Source organism: Sinocyclocheilus anshuiensis, unplaced genomic scaffold (assembly GCF_001515605.1).
Source record: "Sinocyclocheilus anshuiensis isolate Anshui unplaced genomic scaffold, SAMN03320099.WGS_v1.1 scaffold640, whole genome shotgun sequence".
NCBI classification, from domain to species: domain Eukaryota; kingdom Metazoa; phylum Chordata; class Actinopteri; order Cypriniformes; family Cyprinidae; genus Sinocyclocheilus; species Sinocyclocheilus anshuiensis.
Window position 1 is genome coordinate 1383375 of NW_015554127.1, and position 13975 is coordinate 1397349.

The window sequence follows — 13975 nt, forward strand, 5'->3', positions numbered from 1 at the left end:
GACGCTGTGCGAGATGCGGCTTGTGCGCGCGCTTCAGGTGTGAGTCAGACAGCAAGACAAGATGGCAAAGAGTTGTTTTCTGCAACTTATTGCACTTAACTCTTTTTAACGTCAAGCAATTCTCTGCTATATGCGTCGAACTAAAACTTTGACCTTTTCCAACGTTTTTATTTAAGTAGCCTATTATTAAAATGATTCAGATATCGCACGCCCTTGCGATATGCATATTGCGATATTTACATTTGCGATGTTTCGATCATTTCGATATATCGTGCAGCCCTAATATATATATACTGTATATATATACTTTTAGCAAGGATGCATTAAGTTAATCGAAAGTGACATTAAGGACTATCTATAATGTTATAAAAGATTTCCATTTAAATTTAATGCTGTTCTTTTGAACTTTCTATTCATCAAAGAATTCTGAAAAACAATGCATTATGGTTTCCACAAAAATATTAAGCAGCACAATTGGTTTCAACATTAGTAAAAATGAGAACTGTTTCTTAAGCAGTAAATCAGCATATTAGAATGATTTCTGAAGGATCATGTGACACTGAAGACTGGAGTAATGATGCTGAAAATTCAGCTTTGCTCACAGAAATAATCTACATTTTGAAATATATTTAAATAAAAAACAGTTATTTTAAATTGTAATAATATTTCACAATATTACTGATTTACTGTCAAATAAATGCAGCCTTGGTCAGCATAAGAGACTTTTAAAAACATCATTCCAGCAAACTGAAACTGATTTGAACTTACCTGTGTTCATGTTGAAGATCTCTCCTTCTTGTGGTGTCTTGATGTCACACAGTCCTGAAAGACATATCATTAAGAATCAGCGACCCGTACTCCTTGGTAAGTAAAAAACTGATTTATCCGTGTGTAGAATATGTATGAGTGCAGGTAGCGTGGTACAGGCGTCCCATCTCTCCCCGGCACGCCAGCATGCTAGCAAGTGTCTAATGTGGCTGGTTAACATCCCTCTTGGGATATGAGGCCCAAGAGTGAAAGGTGATACAAGCCTGGCGTTTCAGCTCAGAAGCACGCAGCACGGTATCAAAATACACACCATACATACACATATATCCGCACGCATTCTCAGATCTTACACATGACCACTTTTGGTGTGTCAGAGCTTAACATCTCTTTGAGTTTGTTGTCAGCAATGCACAGCATTCACACTCATGGGGGGCTATTGTAACTAATTAAACCCGTTTAGTTTGACCTAGATTGCTAATTTTCAGTGATGGATTAACAGCCCATGTGACTCTACTCCGAAAATATCTGACTTATTTTAGCACAAGCTGAATATTTCAGGGATGGTCTATGATAGGAACACTGTCATTTAATCTCATTATTACATTACTTAACTCATTTGCAGAGGCAAAGTGCTGCATAAATGTCAGATAGGAGACACCGTGAGCGTGTGCTTATGTGCAAGACGCATGTCTCGCTTTCAGAGAGCCACGGCAGGCACGTGTGCACTTGTCACACATGTAGACCACCCGTCGCTCAACCCACAAAGTGTGCTTCACCTGAGACCATCATTTGATAGTGGTATGCTGTGCGTTCATAGGTCACGACAAGAGAGAGGCATTCAAATTTGCTATTCTAAACCTTCGTATCAGGTTACATTTGAAAAGGATAAATGAAATTTCTCATTTACTCCCCTTCATGCCATTCCAAACCATTCTTTCTTTCATAGACCTCATAAGGTTAGACATTCATGCTGCTCTTTTCCCATGTAATGAATGTGAAGGGTGACCAAAAATGATGGAAAAGCACCATGAAAGCATCATAAAAGATGTCCATCAGACTTATATTCCAAGAATATGCTCATATTCAAATTTGATGTTGTAATCGGTTGCGTGTAACATGAAAACCAATGACATTTGGCACTGTTGATGAATCAAGACGAATCAAAGCTGACTTGATACATCTTGATGCACTTTATAAATGTAAACAAACATCAATAAGATTTAAGAGATACAGCAGAGGAAAATATTATGATTCAATTACAACTTCCAAGTACTGTTATTTTGGTATAATTTATATACTAATATACTATTGATTAATATTTTGAATTAGCTTTTTTATATTTTCATTTTTTATTTAAATGTTTTGTAATTTTGCTTTTTCTTTTTTTATATAAATTTTGCTTTAATTTGTATTTATTTCAGTTAGTAATTTAGCAATTTTGGTAGTGCAACTTATTTTATTTTCGTTAGTTGCTAATGCAAGATTTCTCATTTCTAATTTATTTGTACACTAATATAGGGTACAACGGGGTAAAAGGCGCCTTTGATATTATTTTCATCTAAACCACTAGATGGCACAAAAACGTGGCGTAGCACTTTCCAAAACATTCGCTTTTCAAGATGCACGTGTATAATTGTCTGATCCTTGACGCGATCGCGCGCAGCAGTGCAAAGTTGATTCTGTGCTTACTTGATCTAATAATTTATGTTTTTTAAAATGTTGTAGATTTAAGTAGCAAATGTGAATCGCTAAAATTAATGCATATATTTTGAGACAAAGGTCTTCTTTATGATTTTCAGTTTTGTTTAAGATAATTAAAGCAACAGTTTTTAAATAACGAAAGAATATGTAAACGTATGGTATTTGGGGTAAAAAGCGCCCCTGCTGTTGGGGCTAAAGGCGCAGTAATTAACATGATAATTAATAGATGGCTGACTTTTCCATTTGTTGACATGACATGGTGGTTAGATTCAGATGGTAAATATCATATATTATGTTGGGTGTCCCTATTAGAGATAATCACCATGTTTAGAATGAAACCATCATATTTAAAAACATGATATTAAACATATCATATAATAAAATATCATTTGTTGTTACTACTGTAAATATATATTAAATTATTATTGGATCTCCTTCAGTACTTTCAGAATCTTCACTTATTAAAATGATTTTTGTTTCTGTATTTTAAAATATATTTTTTTGATTCTGTGCTTACTTGATCTAATAATTTATGTTTTTTAAAATGTTGTAGATTTAAGTAGCAAATGTGAATCGCTAAAATTAATGCATATATTTTGAGACAAAGGTCTTCTTTATGATTTTCAGTTTTGTTTAAGATAATTAAAGCAACAGTTTTTAAATAACGAAAGAATATGTAAACGTATGGTATTTGGGGTAAAAAGCGCCCCTGCTGTTGGGGCTAAAGGCGCAGTAATTAACATGATAATTAATAGATGGCTGACTTTTCCATTTGTTGACATGACATGGTGGTTAGATTCAGATGGTAAATATCATATATTATGTTGGGTGTCCCTATTAGAGATAATCACCATGTTTAGAATGAAACCATCATATTTAAAAACATGATATTAAACATATCATATAATAAAATATCATTTGTTGTTACTACTGTAAATATATATTAAATTATTATTGGATCTCCTTCAGTACTTTCAGAATCTTCACTTATTAAAATGATTTTTGTTTCTGTATTTTAAAATATATTTTTTATATTAACATATTTTAATGACAGTATATTTATTGAACAAAAATTAATTCTTTTATTTTTCAAAATAAGCAGAAAACAGTACAAACTTTGCTAAAGTGATTGTTTTGAACAAGTATTAACTTAGACATTATTAAAAAAACATTATTTTAGCTGAAGTATTTGTATCAATACCATGTGCCTTTTACCCCATGCTGGTGAGCCCTCTTTTACCCCTCTTGCCACCTCATACATTTATAAGATTTTTAAACAAAATAAACAACTTGAATGATTTATTTTCACACAAAATATGTTGCTCCATTAATGTTCAATACAACGTATATATTTTTTCTGCAATTATACATTTTAGGTGCAGTGAATAGCACATTTTTTCTTAAGGTGGGCCTTTAGCCCCGTTGTACCCTACTATTTATTCATATTTAGAATTTTATATTTACATTTTTTTAATGTTAGTTATTAGTTCTAGTAATTTTTTATGTGCTTTTGTCATTTTTAGTTTCTTTTTGTAAATATTTCTATTTAGCTTTAATTTATTTTATTTCAGTTTATTTAGTAATTTCGGTAGTTCAACTTAAACATTTTATTTCCGCTAGTTGCTAAGGCAACATTTCTAATTTAAAAAAAATAAAAAATGTCGTTTTTCATCTTTATCACATTAATTATTTTAATAGTTTACATTTTACTTTAAAATAACAACACTGACAACTTTTGCCTTTTCTTCACAAAGCTATCATATTTGCCACTTTTATAGTGATTTATTGTCATTTTTGAAGCTTAACAGCCCCTGATCACCAGTAAATTAATTTCAAGGAAAAAAAAAACTGTGTCAACATTCTACTAAACTTACACAGAATATATATATAATATCATTAAAATAATTTAAAAAAAAAATCATGTTTGAAACAACATTTTGGGGTCAATTTTCTCTTTAACTGAGCATGCAACATCTAAAATTAAACAATTATAGAAAAAACAAAGTAACATGCAACAAAGTATCATGCATGCATGGTATCATCAGTATAGTATAATTTAAGGTAAATAAATATTCACCTTCAGCCTTTAATAAAAACATTAAGCCAAACAGGATTGCCCCATGCTGTGTTCCATTAAAACCAGACCCAGAGGTCATCCTCAAAATAAATCTTCAGACACCACAGCCAATAAATCTGGTTAAAAACACAGCGGACCCTTTTGCCTGTGACATCACTGGACTTTGGTAAATCAAAGCTTGTAATGATGACCTGTCAGCAGTAAATGAGGAAAAGATTATGATATTGGATTTCAAGGGTGCAGACTTGTGGCGACAGAACAGCTGGAGGGGAAGGGAGCTGGACACTCGCCTAAGAAATGGACACAGCCCCACATTTATATTCATGAGCAGCGCCCACACTAGTCATTTATTTATCTATCGGAACATTAGGAATCATTCTGTCTGGGAAATGCCAGGGACAGCCTAGCCAATAGGCCACATTCATTTCCATGGAATTCCTTGGAAACACTCCAAGAGGACAAGCAGTAAACATAAAGGCTCCAAAACACCAGTTCATGTAAAATGCTAGTAGACTGAGCGCGCATATTTCTGACAGGAACATCTGCAGCATGCGAGTTTAACATTTTGCAGCATTTACATTCATAACAACGTATTTCTGAAGACAGCACACTCATTGTAGGCGGGACTTGATTTTATCGATCAGGATTTGATTGGATTGTGATTGCTAAACTATGATATTACTGATTAATATTATTTTTCTCTGCCCACATGGACTTTATGTCAACAGAAAAGAAGCTGTAGTTGGAAGAGAAAATTATTACATTTTCATTACAGAAATTAAAATTCTGTCATAATTTACTCATGCTTATGTTTTGAGTCATGCTCTTATGACTTGGAACTGAAAATGTGATATTTGAATGAATAGAGGTGAATTCAATCCAATGGCAGTTCATTGCAACATTTAAAACTGGAGAAAAACAACCCTCAGTTTTAACTGTGAAAAACAGAACAACATGATCACCATGACACTTTCCAACTGCTCACTTTCAACAGTAAAATTGTGTCGGTAGCCATTGCGCTACTGTGTGCCATTTTGCGCCTCATGCTCCAGTCTAGTAGGTGGCAGAAATGAATCTTTTACATGCACCGAAATACAAGAAGTGAAGTTTGCATGAAGTACAAAATGGTGCACAGTACAGCAATGGCTGCCACCATGATTTTATAGGAATGTGAAGTGCTGGATGGCCTACATGCGATTAATGGCAGCCGGCAAAATTTTACTGTTAAAATTGCTGAAAATTCAGGTAATTTTTCACCAAAACTGATGAGAGCACATAGAAAGTGCTAAAAAGCATAGACTTTTTTCGGACATGCTTGGCTGCCTTTATTAAGCAATAAGGTGAGTCACATTGTACTGCTATTGTATTTACTTCTTCTTCCAACAGGATATTAATGAAATGATTTTGGGTCAGCTTTGTTTTCAACTTTTGAAAACAAACTTTTTTCTTTAGAATAATGTACGAGGGCTGATGAATCATAGACATTAAGGGTGCTTTCACACCTGTAGATCGATTGCTTTGTTCCGAAACAGGGATTAAAATTATTACAATGTTGCTTTTTATTCTTGGTGCTGTTCGCTTTCACACGGCAAAGTTTCTAAATGGACCGAATTTGTTAATACAAGTCATAATAATGCGAGTAAACTGTTCTCTCATTGGTCAAAGTTCCACAGTTTATTTTCCGGGATTCCACTTAGCGGTCACAGCTGTCATCTGTCAGGATGGAACGACAACAGCTTTTTTTTTTGTAGCTGTCTTTATATTAATTTATCATTTTGAGCAGGAGTCCAGGATTCATCGGGAAAACATTTTTTAAATGCACCTACTAGGAAGAAGAGCAATAAGACGGCACTATAAAATGAAAAAGTGCGCTTTTTTATTTTGAATGACGAAGACGTGCTCACCCACAGACATTCACAGGTTCATTTTGAAGTATTAGCAAAACAACAAAGCTAATGCTTTTCACAGAACTTATGTAATTACCCATTATACATTGTGATATAGCCTGGTTCGTTGGTCCGTTAGATCGGATTGCTTTCTCACTACAACCAAACCGCTCCAGAGTTCGTTTTCAATCGAGCCGAGACCACCTCGTTCAGGCGATCTCGGACCGATTGTTTTGGCGCGGATCCGGGCGCGATTGCCGCAATATGCCCAAACGAACCGAGCTAAGGGGGGAAACGCGCCAGGTTCCGAAACAACGAGCCAGGTATGAAAGCACCCTAGGGATTAGGGATGTTTATTAAATTGGGTCAGTTTTGATTTCATGCTGTTTTTAAACACTCGTACTGTTTGTACATGCATGGTGCTATGGTGATCATGTTGTTCTGTTTTGATGGCTTATTTATAGTCAGATTTGTCAGACTTCTGTGTAAGGACTGGACACAGACCATTTTCACCTCAGCCTAAAAGCCTTTACCAGAAGTCAGAGATGAAGCCATGTCATTCATCTCCATGAGTAGTGCTCGAGTGACAGGAAAAATAAAAACCGCTACGCTGCCAATTAAACCAGTAGACAAGAGCTAAGACAGAACTGATGGCATTAATGGATTCAGTCTTAACATTTATTAGTCTGTTTATCTGCTATGAATTATTCAAAGGTCGGAAGGGTACAAGTTTTTAGAGGCTATAAGTTGCTGTGTTCAGAGCAGCTTTATGCACTCTTTTTATGCAAAGATTTTTTAGATTTGCAGATATATTTATGAAAATAAATGCAAGCCACACAGTCAGGCTTATGCTGCAAGCATACGGTTTAGAAAGACTTTGTAAAAAAAATTTTGTAAAATTAAAGTGATCGGCTTTATAGATAATCAAAGCAGTATGGGTTTTTGTAATTCTTTTAGTGATGTTAGTTTAAGTTTAAATTTAAGAGCATAATCAGAAAACACCATGAAAATAAAGCAAAAAGATTACGCTAAATGGAATATTCTTCCACAGAACTTTTTGTTCTGGATGCTTTTATGTGCATAATGTGATAACAGTAATTGCATTCCCTTTGAAAGCTATGGATTTTGCTGATGCTTATCCTACCTGGTGGAGATTCTATTATGGATGTCTTGAAATAGATTTCCTCTGAAGAACAATTTAATGGTTACATTACGGCTCCTGCCTTTCCTGTCAGTAAAAACATAACATCCGAGAAATGGGCTCTCTCGAATCCCCTAAGTAAGACACTAATATGCTGGATATGCTGCTTATATTCTCCAAAATAGGAAGAATCTCTTGCTTTTCATCAGGGATTTCCAAACAGGCTATTTATATGAGCATCTGAGTCAGGACACAATAAGCTCTATGTTCTCCTAAATGGTAACTTTTGAATCACAATTACATTAAGTTGGGAACTGTGCATGTTTGCTGCTGTGCTTTCTGTTTGATGTAACGAGACCAACACATAGTTTCTAAAGCCTCAGATAATTGCTTAAATTGCTCCCATGTGCTTTAGGAGTATAATTTCTTTGCTATATCAAGCTCCTAATACATAATGGCTAGTACTCGAATTGAGTATCTAAGAGTGACCAGAAGTGATAAACATAAAAGCTAAAGCTTTTGAAACAACAACTATATATATTATAATATACAAGTTTGGGGTCAGTAAGACTTTTTTATGTTTTTCCAATAAGTATATATGCTCAACAAGGCTGCTGCATTTAATTGATCAAAAATACAGTAAAAACAGTAATGCTGTAAAATATTATTACAATTTAAAATAACAGTTTTTATTTTATTTTGATGACAAAGCTGAATTTTCAGCATCATTACACCAATCTTCAGTGTCACATGATCCTTCAGAAATCATTCTAATTTGTGAATTTGCTGCTCAAAAAAAAAAGTTTTTACATTTTGTTATGCTTTTTACATGTTGATACATTTTTTTTCAATATTCTTTTAATAGGAAGTTCAAAATAATGGCATTTTTTTGGAATTTAAAGTCTTTACTGACACTTTTGATCAATTTAATGTGTACTTACTGAATAAATGTATTAATGTGTTCTTGCTGATATTACTGGCCCCAAACTTTTGAACCATATTATACAGTAGTGCAGTATATATAATAATCTTAATTTGAAAAAATTGACTACTTTCCTTGGTCTCCACTTTATAATAAAGATAGCTGCATTGAACTTAATGGAATGAACACACATGTGGTCAGTATATCAAAGCCATCATGTTGCAAAATCATGTTGATAACTGCTCCAAATTTAGTTTTGAGTAATGGGTCAGAGTTGTGCACGACATACTTGAACAACTGCTATTTTCAAGTCTTATGCTGCTAGAACTTTTGGTTCATGCAACTTTGAGTGGTTCACAATCCAAATATGGCACAGGCCATTCCTGGTTGGGGACTGTGAGTCTACATGTTCCCCACTGGGGTTAAATGACTGTGCATAGTGCATAGCACATGAACTTCTCACGAGAAGGGATTAAGTTAAAAGAGCCCCTTGTGATTTAGCATGATTGTGCCAATAAAGGGTTCACTGGCAACCATATGAGTGTAAGGGTTTAGATATTGTCTTTAGCTAGAAGCCGATGAGAGGAGGAATCTCTGCTGTGATCCAGCTGGTGGAATCAGCAGGTGCCCCCCAGGGCTCGTGCGGCCAGCACATTGGTCGGCAATGTCTCAGTCAGACACTTAACGTTTAAACAGCTGGAGACTGAGAGCCACCGCCTCCTTCAACTAAACAATCTCCAACAGCCACACTAAAGGTTTAGAGTTTAAGATTTTCCAGGAAGATTCATGTTTAGCTACAGTAGTAGCTTTTCTGATTTTGCTCCTTAACGGAATTCAAAGCATTTCTTCAAGATAAGCTTGGACTGCTGTAAAAAGCTGATTGAAAAAATCTCAGATAAAACTTTTAAGGGAGTCTATAAATACTCAATTCAAAGGATTTAAAAAAAACATTAAAGGAGTATTTTGGGTTCACTGCAATATATCAGCAACATTTGTAGCATAATGTTGATTAGAAATCAACTTTGTCCCTCATTTTCCTTGTGGAAAAAAATAGCAAAAGTGAAGGTTAGGGAATGGGGCCAATTGTAAAAGCAGAAATGTGAACCTTATTATTTATTAAAGGGGTCATATGATGCTGCTAAAAAGAACGTTATTTGTGTATTTGGTGTAATGAAATGTGTTTATGCGGTTTAAAGAAAAAAACCACATTATTTTCCACATACTGTACATTATTGTTTCTCCTCTATGCCCCGCCTTTTTGAAACGCGTCGATTTTTACAAAGCTCATCGGTCTGAAAAAGCGAGGTGTGCTGTGATTGGCCAGCTATCCAATGCGTTGTGACTGGGAGAATACCTCAAGCGTGTGACGGAAATGTTACGCCCCTCACATACTGTTGATGCCGTGTCCCGGCCGGAGCGACGAGACAAAAACATTAAAACCCATTACAAACGAGGCATTTGTTGCATCCAGTGGGGACATAATTACTGATTATAATGACTTATACTGTCTTTTTACGCGTTGCGTTGCATTGCATCGCGCCGCGTAAACATAAAACTCTATCTGCATTTGTGATCAGAGAAATGACAAACAACAAGTGCTACTCTACTGCTCAAAACTCGCGTTTGAATCATCAGTGGCAAATCCTTTAAATGAAAACGTACTTACGTGAGTCAGAACTGCCGGCATTTTAGTCGTTAACGTTAACGTTACTCTCCCAGGATCAGTAAACAGTCCTCCATAAAATGCACTGCACACATCTGGATATTTGGGTTAAACTGTTCTGGAACAGTGTTGTAAATACCACTGATTTGTAGTCGTGTCCTCTTTTGGAAGACCAAACAAAGTAGTTTCGCTTTCACAACGAAAAACACAGCGGCCTAGCGTGAGGGGAAGCCCCGGCTTAGCGTGCACTGAGGCCGGGATAGAGTGAGCTGAGGCCGGGCTAGCGTGAGCGGAAGCCCCGGCTTAGCGTAAGCTGAGGCCGGGCTAGAGTGAGCCGAGGCGGTGGGGTCGAGAACGGCGCGCCCGGTGGATCCGACGAATGAGCGGCAACCACATGTGATGGACCCCGGGCTGGATTCCGCTTCGTCCACGGTGAAAGTTGATGTATTCCCTCAGCGACCAGCACAGATCAGCTCTAGGCATGACGAAGCGGATATCATCCTCTTTTGGAAGACCAAACAAAGTAGTTTCGCTTTCACAACGAAGCACACAGAGTCTTCACGACATGGCTGCAGCGTCAACAATACTACTGTGAGACTAAAAGTTACACCTTCTTTCTATGCGTGAACATTTGGGCGGCGTTATGCAAATCTTCCTACATAGTGAGGTAGATATGTGGGGGCGTGTTAGAACGAGCCGTTTTAGGTAGGTGTGGCTGACTCTGAACTTTTATAAAGAATATCTCTTTGGATTTGAGACTTTAGTCTTTGCAACTTTACAGATCTTCTTTATGCACCAAGAGCTTGTAACACTCCAAAGAGAAAGGAAAAATTGAAATCGCATCATATGACCCCTTTAAAAGCACTGTTTTATTTGAGCTGTAAAGCTGTTTAAATCATCATTTTTACAGTTGTTTTAGGCTTATGGCATTGCGTTGCTATTTTAAACATTAAAATTTTATATAAATGTGCACAAAGGCTAGTAAGTGATTTTTTTCATACTAAAATCATGTTAACATTGTTTACATCCTATGGCTATACTATTGAAACTTTGTGCATTTTGATGTGTTATTTATTTTAACAATACATTGCACAAGCTTAAGCTTAATACTTAATACATAATACAGCTCATTTTATGTCCAGAAATATAGAAGATACAGCAGATGGTGCACAGGTGTGACGCTAAGGAACAGTCTCCTTTACAGTGAGTAAAATAGCTTTTAGGAATATTGCCTAGTGTTTTGTGCCAACAGCTTTATATTAGTTCATCTGCATTACAACTTTTTTAGCTCTGTGTGATATATACCACACAGAAATGCAATATAATTTTCATTTAGACAGAATGTATTCATTATTCGTAGCCCCAAAGACCACCAACAATGTGCTGCTAAAGATATTATACAGGCACATTATTACTACCATGTAAACAACAAGACCTGTGAATGAGATATAGGTTAGCATAACTTGGTTCTTATGTCTGTTTTGTCATAACCAACCTCCCAGAGAATATCCTAAACATTGGCATCTTTCCTTTTTTGGTAGTGCTGCCATTTGTGGCATCTTCAGCATGTTTTGAATGTTTAGTCTGATAAAGTGAAATATCGAAATATCCTGATGAAATCATTGCAAAACAATTGCAAAACCTGTCTTTTTTAATTCATCTTTTAGTAAGAAGCTCTGTGCTTTGTAAAGAGAGGAAGGCATTTAGAGGGTCTTATAATGTATACACACAGCCAGCGAAACAGGGACCCGACCTGAGAGCCAAGATAAGCAGCCAGCACTCAGCATGCCGGCACCTTCTCCTAGACGCAATCTGACAATATCTAAATAGACTGACATTTACAAAACCAGTTGGACCCATTCCTCTGACAGAAGCACTCCCTTGGGCTGGAAGATCCATCTGCTAATTAGGTGTTTAACCTCGAGGGCACCCAAAGTGACAGACTGCTAAGTCTACTAGTCCTCTGACATGATATCGCCATGTGTACACCAGCCAATCATTTGACATCCTGTGTAGTTGCTCCAATACATCATTCAAAACAATCTGATTTAAACAGCCACCTGATATCAAAGAGAAGCTCAATAGGCCTTGGGCATTTTGCATTCAACTCGAAAATCCTCAGTATTATTACAAAACTCTTAAAATGAGCCTAAATGCTTTAGCAAACAATTAATTGGCTTACAAACATTTCTGAGCACATCTAAAGGAATTATAATAGTATAGATTCATGCAATTTAATAGCTGAGTTATTCAACAAGTCTTTATTGTGTTACTGTACAGAGAACAAGGGTTGAGCAATGTCTGAATATGATTTGCTGACAAATGAAATGCAAATGATGATTTGCTGACAAATGAAGCACTGTTGTAAATATTGGGATGATTTCAGTGCACTTTTAATTTATCATATAGTTCATTAACTTTGATTCTTTGTGACTTGCTGGTTGAGAGTCTGTTAAGACAGATGTTTTAATAGCATCTCTGGTTAAACTTCAAGGGATAGTTCACTCAAAATTAAGAAAAAAAAATCTGTCATAATTTGCTCACCTTCACATCTTTACAAAACTGTATGACTTTTTCTTCTGTAGAACATAAAAGAAGGTATTTTGTGAAATTTCTCCGCATAGTTTAGTTTTCAACATGTAAACCAAATGTAGTTTGGTCCTCAACGTTCTTCAAAATATCTTCTTTTTTAATCCACAGAAGAAATAGATCCAGGTTTGGAAGGACTTGAGGGTTAGTACATCATGACAGAATTTTCATTTTTGAGTGAACTAAACCCTTTCAGTAACAAAAATGTTGTTCAAACTGGCAAATACAATGTATTTACCATGAATCAGTTCAAGTGAATCATTTTAAGTGAACTGATTCAAAACTTCAATTCTTCATTTGAATGTTCAGTTGAATTGAATGTAAGTGAATGAATTCAAAACGTAATTTATTCATTAATTACATTCATACAAATATGTTGGTTCTATACTTTTCTGTATGTTGTAACATTGGTGCATGAATGCAAACGATTAAATATCATTCTTCTGTGTAATATTCTGTGTAATTCTTCTATGTACATTTTTGTAAAGAATAGTGAGTAAAACCAGCCTTGATTTTTTTAAAAGTAGATTTTACTTTAGTTTTCTTAAACATTATGAATTTAACTGGCTACAGTGGCTGTTTGGTTGATTCCTTTAAGAGAAAGAGAAAATGCAAAAATTCTAAGGAATATACATAGAATTTTGTGAAACGTTTAAAGTGAAAAATTATTAAATATGATATAATCTGTTTACTATTTTGTCCAGTCCTACAGTGTGCTAGTAAGTATAACAAGGGCTCAGTTTCAGGAAACAGCGACTGGGCACTCCTTTATAATACAAAGTTAAAAATACCACAGTCACGAAAGAGCCCTCCCCCATAACAAAAACAGGAGCAGGCCCAGAGTCTGCCAGGCGGCCTTCTGTAAGACATCTTCATGACAGTTTTTCATGCTCCTGTGCTGATATTGCACCCAGTGTGCGTTATGCTGTATGTCATATTTGACCTCTCAAAGCTGCTTCAATTCTGTCTCAAGCATTCAAATAGCATAAAACACAGAAGTACCATGCATGTGCACTAAAATGAGAAAAAGAACATAAGGTCACGTTGAAAGTAGGGCTGTGTATCACCAGCAAAGTCACGATACACTACATATCACGATACAGAGGCCACGATACGATACATATCACGATACATGACTGCACTGAATTTCACCTCAGCAGAATTTAGAAAAACAGCTGTTTATTAAACACTGCTTACTATAGTGCCATTTCTAACTATTGGCAGAGCA

General features: G+C 35.7%; 1 pseudogene; it reads right to left on the reverse strand.

The window, feature by feature from the left end:
* LOC107670165 (sorbin and SH3 domain-containing protein 2-like) overlaps nt 1–13975 on the reverse strand; it is a 60271-nt pseudogene that overhangs the window by 35548 nt on the left and 10748 nt on the right.